The sequence below is a fragment of the Xenopus tropicalis genome, chromosome 7, assembly GCF_000004195.4.
Source record: "Xenopus tropicalis strain Nigerian chromosome 7, UCB_Xtro_10.0, whole genome shotgun sequence".
In the NCBI taxonomy this organism is placed as follows: domain Eukaryota; kingdom Metazoa; phylum Chordata; class Amphibia; order Anura; family Pipidae; genus Xenopus; species Xenopus tropicalis.
In genome coordinates, this window is record NC_030683.2 from 18,235,443 (window position 1) to 18,246,169 (window position 10,727).

Consider the following 10,727-nt stretch of genomic DNA (forward strand, 5'->3'; position numbering starts at 1 on the left):
TGGCGGCAGCAGACGGTGTCCTTCCGCCAGACTGGGCTCAAAAAAGTACCCCTGAACCTGAGGAAATCTGAGAGGTACAACCACTAAATAGCTACTCACTATTCACATAAGTAACAGCAACTGTAACAGTAAGTCATACTTACTGTATATTACTGGTAGTAAATTATTGCAAGATACAAATAAATGAAAAATAACAGTATAATAATATTGACATAGCAGATAAGGTTGAAAAATGACTGACTTGCCAAATGTCTTATTGTTTTCTTCTTCTTATAGCACAAATAATAATAATGACTTTTTCAAAAATGACATACAACTCCCGGCGCCCTCTGACACCTACAGTATCTATCAGATGGTCCTACTGCTTTTCCAGGACTCCATAACCAATAACTATAACAGCAACTTACTGTTTATTACTGGTAGTAAATTATTGCAAGATACAAATAAATGAATAATAACAGTATAATAATATTGACATAGCAGATAAGGTTGAAAAATGACTGACTTGCCAAATGTCTTATTGTTTTCTTCTTCTTATAGCACAAATAATAATAATGACTTTTTCAAAAATGACATACAACTCCCGGCACCCTCTGACACCCACAGTATCTATCAGATGGTCCTACTGCTTCTCCAGGACTCCATAACCAATTGTAAGATACAAATAAATGAAAAATAACAGTATAATAATATTGACATAACAGATAAGGCTGAAAAATGACTGAAAAATTTCTTATTTTTTTCTTCTTCTTATAGCACAAATAATAATAATGACTTTTTCAAAAATGACATACAACTCCCGGCACCTTCTGACACCCACAGTATCTATCAGATGGTCCTACTGCTTTTCCAGGACTCCATAACCAATAACTATAACAGCAACTTACTGTTTATTACTGGTAGTAAATTATTGCAAGATACAAATACATGAATAATAACAGTATAATAATATTGACATAGCAGATAAGGTTGAAAAATGACTGAAACATTTCTTATTTTTTTCTTCTTCTTATAGCATAAATAATAATAATGACTTTTTCAGAATTGACATACAACTCCCGGCGCCCTCTGACACCCACAGTATCTATCAGATGGTCCTACTGCTTTTCCAGGACTCCAAAACCAATTGTAAGATACAAATAAATGAATAATAACAGTATAATAATATTGACATAGCAGATAAGGTTGAAAAATGACTGAAAATTTTCTTTTTTTTTCTTCTTCTTATAGCACAAATAATAATAATGACTTTATCAGAATTGACATGCAACTCCCAGCACCATCTGACACCCAAAGCATCTCTGTCAGATGGTCCTACTGCTTCTCCAGGACTCCATAACCAATAACTATAACAGCAACTGTAACAGTAAGTCATACTTCCTGTTTATTACTGGTAGTAAATTGTTGTAAGATACAAATAAATGAATAATAACAGTATAATAATATTGACATAGCAGATAAGGTTGAAAAATGACTGAAAAATGTCTTATTTTTTTCTACTTCTTATAGCACAAATAATAATAATTACTTTTGCAGAATTGACATACAACTCCCGGCGCCTTCTGACACCCAAAGTATCTGTCAGATGGTCCTACTGCTTCTCCAGGACTCCATAACCAATAACCATAACAGCAACTGTAACAGTAAGTCACACTTACTGTTTATTACTGGTAATAAATTATTGCAAGATACAAATAAATGAATAATAACAGTATAATAATATTGACATAGCAGATAAGGTTGAAAAATGACTGATGTGCCACATTTGTAATTTTTTTTCTTCTTCTTATAGCACAAATAATAATTATTACTTTTTCAGAATTGACATACAACTCCCGGCGCCCTCCATAACCAATAACCACATCCATGAAAATAACATTCTATCAATTATAATATATAAGGACATGAGTTTCCAGTCAGGGTTGTTCACTCTGTACCTTAAGCTGGCCATACATGCACCAGTATAATGTTTGTGCAATTTTGGGACCATGTGTGGGCTCATCGGACAGGTTAGGAATATTCGTTCAGATAACAATAATATCTGTACAGGTATTGCCTATACATGGGTGATATACAATGTATTTCAGGGACATAACTTTCGTATAGTTGTTTTCTGGCAGTGATTAATGACCAAAACATTGTCAGATTTATTCTTTTTAGGACTTTAATCCTTCACTTTTAGTCAAAATATTAGTTTTAGATCTTTGCATTAAAACGTAAGATTGGTATCCAAGCGTTCGTCGTAAGACAACTAAAATCTGAACGTGTAAAGCAATTACCAAGTAAAGACTCCCAGCACCCCCAGCACCAAAACATTAAACATTCCTGCCCTATGTACAAAGCTTCAACATAACTGGCTGACTGAGTGCAGTAAATGGAACAGCAATACTGCGCCACCTGCTGGATGAACACAATATGTGCTCCTCTTACACCTTGGCTCCCTTCTAACTTTGGAGGGACAGACCTAAGGTCTCATATTCCATTATTGCCCCTTAATGCTCCATTGCTGCTCATTTCTAGGGGTGCTTCATCTATGGTCAAATTACCCCCAGCATGATGTGTTAAAGTGGTAGTTTTCCTTAAAATTAACATTTAGAAAGTTCTGACAACAGAATTGCAAGACAATCTGCACTTTTTTTGTGCGTGTTTTTAAAGAATGTCCCCTCAGACTTGCAATTCAAACTCATATCCATTTGCAAAATGCAAGGTAAATAGTAGAGGGACTAACAAAGCAAAAATAAGCAATCTCTAAATAGGAATAACAATAACACTGAAGTCTGTTTTTTTATTTTTGGTTGCCAGGGTCAGTGACCCCCTGATTACCAGGCAGCATCTTTAGCTGCAAGCTGGAAAAAGGCAAGAGTATTGGTCTGTCTATAGCATATTATATGTCATTAATATAAAGGTGGACTTCCCCTTTAAGCCTATTGCTGGACTATACACGCGGATGAATTGTAAAAGTGTGAATGGAAGGAATGGCACTGTGTCCCTCTGATGGTTCCCTTAGAAACCAAAACGAGTGGCCTGAATGGGGTATGTACAGTGATAAGGCTGCCAGGCTTAATATAATCATATAATGGAACTAAAAATCCAAAAGGTTGTTTAATATGCACAGTTAATCTGCCCTGAATAATGTTTAGAACGTATAGTGGGATTAGTAAATACGGATGCACTCTAATCCTTAGTATTCATAGATATTCTGAGCAGATTAGAAGCAGCCCAGCAATATGAAGGCAGATATGGCTGTGCACATCTAAACCTGGTTCAATTTAAATAAAAAGGTGTAAAATGATAGATGACAGATAGATATAGGCACCATCTCTCCCTACTATACCTGCTATCCCACAGCCACAGTCCCTTCCCAGAGGCTATTATCCCCCCACTGCTACTATAGGCACCATCTCTCCCTACTATACCTGCTGTCCCACAGCCACAGTCCCTTCCCAGAGGCTATTATCCCCCCACTGCTACTATAGGCACCATCTCTCCCTACTATACCTGCTGTCCCACAGCCACAGTCCCTTCCCAGAGGCTATTATCCCCCCACTGCTACTATAGGCACCACCTCTCCCTACTATACCTGCTGTCCCACAGCCCCAGTCCCTTCCCAGAGGCTATTATCCCCCCACTGCTACTATAGGCACCATCTCTCCCTACTATACCTGCTGTCCCACAGCCCCAGTCCCTTCCCAGAGGCTATTATCCCACTGCTACTATAGGCACCATCTCTCCCTACTATACCTGCTATCCCACAGCCCCAGTCCCTTCCCAGAGGCTATTATCCCCCCACTGCTACTATAGGCACCATCTCTCCCTACTATACCTGCTGTCCCACAGCCCCAGTCCCTTCCCAGAGGCTATTATCCCACTGCTACTATAGGCACCATCTCTCCCTACTATACCTGCTGTCCCACAGCCCCAGTCCCTTCCCAGAGGCTATTATCCCCCCACTGCTACTATAGGCACCATCTCTCCCTACTATACCTGCTGTCCCACAGCCCCAGTCCCTTCCCAGAGGCTATTATCCCACTGCTACTATAGGCACCATCTCTCCCTACTATACCTGCTATCCCACAGCCCCAGTCCCTTCCCAGAGGCTATTATCCCCCCACTGCTACTATAGGCACCATCTCTCCCTACTATACCTGCTATCCCACAGCCACAGTCATTTCCCAGAGGCTATTATCCCCCCACTGCTACTATAGGCACCATCTCTCCCTACTATACCTGCTATCCCACAGCCCCAGTCCCTTCCCAGAGGCTATTATCCCACTGCTACTATAGACACCATCTCTCCCTACTATACCTGCTATCCCACAGCCACAGTCCCTTCCCAGAGGCTATTATCCCCCCACTGTTACTATAGGCACCATCTCTCCCTACTATACCTGCTGTCCCACAGCCCCAGTCCCTTCCCAGAGGCTATTATCCCCCCACTGCTACTATAGGCACCATCTCTCCCTACTATACCTGCTATCCCACAGCCCCAGTCCCTTCCCAGAGGCTATTATCCCCCCACTGCTACTATAGGCACCATCTCTCCCTACTATACCTGCTATCCCACAGCCCCAGTCCCTTCCCAGAGGCTATTATCCCCCCACTGCTACTATAGGCACCATCTCTCCCTACTATACCTGCTATCCCACAGCCCCAGTCCCTTCCCAGAGGCTATTATCCCCCCACTGCTACTATAGGCACCATCTCTCCATACTATACCTGCTATCCCACAGCCCCAGTCCCTTCCCAGAGGCTATTATCCCCCCACTGCTACTATAGGCACCATCTCTCCCTACTATACCTGCTATCCCACAGCCCCAGTCCCTTCCCAGAGGCTATTATCCCCCCACTGCTACTATAGGCACCATCTCTCCCTACTATACCTGCTATCCCACAGCCCCAGTCCCTTCCCAGAGGCTATTATCCCCCCACTGCTACTATAGGCACCATCTCTCCCTACTATACCTGCTGTCCCACAGCCCCAGTCCCTTCCCAGAGGCTATTATCCCACTGCTACTATAGGCACCATCTCTCCCTACTATACCTGCTGTCCCACAGCCACAGTCCTTTCCCAGAGGCTATTATCCTCCCACTGCTACTATAGGCACCATCTCTCCCTACTATACCTGCTATCCCACAGCCACAGTCCCTTCCTAGAGGCTATTATCCCACTGTTACTATAGGCACCATCTCTCCCTTATATACCTGCTATCCCACAGCCACAGTCCCTTCCCAGAGGCTATTATCCCCCCACTGCTACTATAGGCACCATCTCTCCCTACTATACCTGCTATCCCACAGCCCCAGTCCCTTCCCAGAGGCTATTATCCCACTGTTACTATAGGCACCATCTCTCCCTTATATACCTGCTATCCCACAGCCCCAGTCCCTTCCCAGAGGCTATTATCCCCCCACTGCTACTATAGGCACCATCTCTCCCTACTATACCTGTTATCCCACAGCACCAGTCCCTTCCCAGAGGCTATTATCCCCCCACTGCTACTATAGGCACCATCTCTCCCTACTATACCTGCTATCCCACAGCCACAGTCCCTTCCCAGAGGCTATTATCCCCCCACTGCTACTATAGGCACCATCTCTCCCTACTATACCTGCTATTCCACAGCCCCAGTCCCTTCCCAGAGGTTATTATCCCACTGCTACTATAGGCACCATCCCTCCCTACTATACCTGCTATCCCACAGCCCCAGTCCCTTCCCAGAGGCTATTATCCCACTGTTACTATAGGCACCATCTCTCCCTTATATACCTGCTATCCCACAGCCCCAGTCCCTTCCCAGAGGCTATTATCCCCCCACTGCTACTATAGGCACCATCTCTCCCTACTATACCTGTTATCCCACAGCACCAGTCCCTTCCCAGAGGCTATTATCCCCCCACTGCTACTATAGGCACCATCTCCCCCTACTATACCTGCTATCCCACAGCCACAGTCCCTTCCCAGAGGCTATTATCCCCCCACTGCTACTATAGGCACCATCTCTCCCTACTATACCTGCTATCCCACAGCCCCAGTCCCTTCCAAGAGGCTATTATCCCCCTGTTTCTACTATAGGCACCATTGTTCCATGTGATGCTAGTGGCCCTAGTAGTTCACTACTGTAGTATTAGACGAGTTAGATACCCCTTTTTATTACAATATATATGATGTAGAGAAGTAAAGTCTGGCAGCTTTTACAATGAAGAGAAAACAAATATTCCCTTTACTTACTCCCTTTACTTATGCTCACCACTGGCAGCAAGTGAGTACCTCGCCTCTACATGGGGCACCACATACAATAAAACACTGCAGGGCCCTTCTGGAGGATTCCAATCATGGTGCTGCCATTTCTTGGAGATGCTTCTTTCAAAAGTTACTGGAAGCAAAACAACTGCCCATTAATCAAACATCCCTGCCCCCATACCGAAACAATGAAGATGCTAATGATTGCAAGCTCCATTGAACAGGGCCCTCTTTATCTCCTGTATTGATCAGCATTTGTATGTTTGATTTATACGCCCTTTTATTGTACAGCGCTGCAGCATACGTTGGTGCCTTATCCAAGTACTAATAATAACCGTTGCAGAACAGATACAGACCCTCTTACACACACACATTTGCTAATAGCTAGGGAAGCCACTCTACAGAGCTAAACAGTCCTGGCAGCTTCTCCTGGAGACTAAAACAGAGAAGGGATGGTGCATCTCACACACTGATGTTCTGCCGCAGAAATCACACTGCTATGGTTACATCATATAGTACAGGTGCCTTAGCTACACAGCCCATTGTCTGCGCCACAGCATTGTGTCTCAATAGGGAAAACTCTCTTGTTGTGTTTCCAGACACAGACAGAAGGTTGTGATGCCGGAGAAGAGCAATGTCTGAATATCAGCTCATCTGTATATGTATGAATATAAGAGATAGATTAGATTCGCTAATAACTAATTAGTATACTTTTCTAATTTCCTAATTCCTCATTATTTTTGAATAATTAAAGAAAATATCATCTAAGGCAGTTTACCAATTCAGGTACAGGATCTGTTTTCCAGAATGAGTGAGACCTGGGGTTTTCTGGTTAAGAGGTAATCTGGATCTTCATGCTAAAAAAATCATTTAATCATTAAAATTAAATTTTTTAGTATTGTCCGGTGTGGTGGTAGCTCCAGGGTTCCCCTGCAGCAATAGGTGCACAATTTCAGAACATAAGGCTGAAGGACTGAGCAGTATTTATACGGAAGTGCAAGGAGCGCACTTTTAATGCAAGTATCTTTGATGAAAGTGGTTTTACACCCAACTCACTGCAGGGAAAAGCGCAATTACCCACTGCATTGGGAACGTAAATGAACCTTCTTCTTTCTGAACTGACTTTATCTTATAGAAGGAGCTGCCACACAACTTTCTTTAGCCCTCTGGTGGAGTTCCAGAGCACCTTCAGGACATCGTGCTAACCCCATGTAGCGGATAGTTGGATAGACCGCGGCAAATGTGCGCCATTGTTTTATAGGGAAATGCCAGAATTCTCGGAAATAATTTCAGCTTCCAGCCCAGAATGTCCACGGGTCACGACTAGCAAGCATGTAATTTTTATAACAGTAGGAGACATACATTTGTATTAAAGATTAAATTCATGCATGGTTCCTTTTGTTTCTGCATAGGAAGCCAGCATATTCAAAGTTGGTCATGGTCCCTTAGAGCAAGCAAGGGCTTATAAGAATTGTTGGACATCTTCAGTATATACATCAGGAATGTCCAATCTGCAGTCTGGGTCAACCTTTAAGGCGATGGGGAAATGCTTGGAAGACTAAGGCAGAAACCATTTTTTTATACAGCATCTCTGACTGGGGCCCACCCAGGGCTGGCCTTAGGCCAATTGGGCCCAATAGGGCCCCGCACCAGCGAGAATAAGCACAATAAGCTGTCCAGCCCGCCCCCAAACAATGATATGCATTCATACTGCTGCCCCAGGGTATAGTGTGCTAGACGGGCCAATAATCAGTCTGTATATATTATGCTTGGTGTGTAAGTGCTTGGGGGCCACATTGTGCCATGAAATGTTGGGGGACAATGAAACAAGAGTAAGAGATGTGAAAAGGCGGGGTTACACCATCAGTCACAGAGCGAGAGGCAGGGACTATTTGCCCACCCAGCCCTGGAACCCTGTGCCAACTGGCAACACCTTGTGTACAGGGCCCCACCAAAATGGTTCCTATTGGGCCCCGCAGTAAGGCAGTAGGGGACGGCCTTGGAAAAAATCCAGTGGGGTTGACCCCTTGCGGCCATGGCCCACCCAGATCCGATTCCCAATGCCCCTGTGGGTAGCAGCATCAGTGGGCCACTCACACCCCAGTCTGATCCTGAGTAGGAGACCCTCAGGCCCTTCTGCTTCCAGGCAGGAAGTTGTATAAGGCCCCAAGATTTCTGTGGCCCTGGCAGCGCCACCCTCCTGTTCCTTTTTGCAAAATTTCATTACAACGAACAACTTAAATAAAATCTGTTTCCCTTTCTATAACAGAAAAATTAGAGTTTGCTCAATAATAATTTTTTTTTTTTTTTGTCCGAGCTGCAGCAAATCATATATGCCAAGCGAGTGCCAAAACTGGCATCTGGATGCTCTTGCATATTCCTGTGGCAGCTGCTGGCAGCTTCGTATCTGTATGTGAGTCTGTCACGGGGATAGGCAGGCTGCAGATGGCCGGCTTTGACCGTTGGAAGGATTCTTGATTGTCATTTTCTTGCTATCAACTTAAGATTTTTGATGAAACTTAATCAACCCCTCCCCTTGCATTAATTTCTGCATTTTAGACTAAAATGTAAAAAAAAAGGTAAACATTTTAATGAAAACCTTTGTGGGCTCAGCAGGACACTGAGACCAACCGTGCATCTGCTGCCTGTATTCTAACATCTGCTGGGTAATGGGACATTGCAGCATTCGACTTCCCATATGTAGCCAAGGTTATGCTGGCTGGTAACTGACAGATATGCATAGGGGCTCCCAGGCCACATTGGGATAAATAATAAATATATATAATACATAAAAGATTGACCCACACAAATGCATGCCTGGGTCACATTGATGAGCTGAAACAGTCCTCCATTCAATGGGAAAATCAAGTCTGCCTGATTGACATCTGGCCAATTTTCAGAGTGCCACATGTGTATGGCCACCTTTAGAGAGAGGCTACAATTCTTCTAAAATTTGGGGGGAACACTTATTCTAGGTAAAAAAAAATATGTTGATTTTCATCCACAAAAATGAAAATGGTACATTGCACTACACTTGTTAATGGGCCTTTAAATATATTATAAGGGCTATGGTAGACAGAGCATAGGTTGAAAAAGCCTGAAATTGTACTCTATTGTAAGGGTGCTTTAGCCTTAGTCCTTCTGACAAATGGTAGAGATTCTTTCCATGTGCTGGAAGGACTAAGGGGGTTATATAAGAAAAGGCACTAAGTTTGCCCGAAAGCAGTAACCCATAGCAACCAATCAGCAGCCAGAATTTATTGGTCACCTGTTTAAAAGCAAACATCTTATTGATTGCTATGGGTTACTGCAAACTTAGTGCCTTTTATTTCACATGGGAGTAAGGTTGGTTAAATAACTGTAGTTGGGCCTACCAACAGATAGAGCCTAAAGGCTGGAGACTGGGCAGGCATTCAGGATATTAGAGTAGGAATGGGGTACCCAGGGCCCACCGGGTACTTTACTCAAGGTCCTACCACTTAGCCACGTAAGGGTCCACCATTCAGCCAATGCCGCTCCCACTTCACCCCCAGTCACTGCTGCTCTTGCTCTTCTGTGCTACCTACTTGCACTGTGGAACCTGCAGCCATATTTAGTTTGTAACAGAGAAGTTAGTAGTGCAGCGGAGCGGGGAGCGGCTGGCTTGCAGGTAGGTGGCAAGGCCCATCGGGTTTGGGGCCCACTAGGGGTTTTCCCACTATCCCTGTGGACCTGTCCGACCCTTTACGATATCTGCCTTTTTTTTATTAGGGCCCATTCTTCTTTTATTATAGCCCAGGATATACATCCTTTGTCTGAATTATAAAAATACCCAATTCTTCACAGGGTAGGATATCGTTTGGGATGTGTGGCAACCTTGGGCAAATACAATCTCTGTCTGCCAGAAAAACCTACAACCATCTTTGCCAAAATCAAGACTTCCAAATGCTGTTGAGTCCCAACAATGCCTATAATGACCTTATCATGCTGGGAGTTGGGCCATAGGTTGCCATTGCTAACATGGAGGATAATGGCCAAACTGCCTGTCAGTCAGTGTGTGGCCAACTATTATCTTGTGACTGTTTCATAGGTGAAAATTCAATTTAACTACTAAACACTTTAAAAGGAAAATCCAGCTGACCTGTTGCCCTCATTGGTAAATTTAAAAAAGTCAACCTGGAGATGGGGCTTTGTTCTTAAGTAGGCTAGTCAACTGTCTCTGTATTAGTCTCAGGTTGCCCAGTTGCCAAACCTATATATAACCCAATATATTATTCTGCTGCTGCAGTGAAATACTGGCTAGAATATTTTCTCTATATATCACTGAGTCATTTCATAACTCCATAAAAACACAACCCAAACCCAAATATTTACTGTCCTCACTCTGTACTTATTGACATTCTACACCATTTTGTTTCTCCAGAGGACTGCGACTGACAGTTGGGGAACAGGCAGGTTCTTTGCAGTCAGTGAGTGACCTCTGCAAGTGCACTAATTGGCCTAATCC

The 10,727-nt window shown here is 43.6% G+C and overlaps 1 long non-coding RNA gene across 2 annotated transcripts; it reads left to right on the forward strand.

Moving 5' to 3' along the window:
• The first annotated feature begins 1,236 nt into the window (after window positions 1-1,236).
• Window positions 1,237-7,626, forward strand: LOC108648145. Of its 2 annotated transcripts, none has more exons than XR_004223632.1 (3): window positions 1,237-1,366; window positions 1,537-1,643; window positions 7,377-7,626. It is a non-coding gene; the product is annotated as an uncharacterized LOC108648145 (long non-coding RNA). The 2 variants fall into 2 exon arrangements; XR_004223633.1 differs by lacking the exon at window positions 7,377-7,626 and adding an exon at window positions 1,820-1,846.
• Window positions 7,627-10,727: the final 3,101 nt, after the last annotated feature.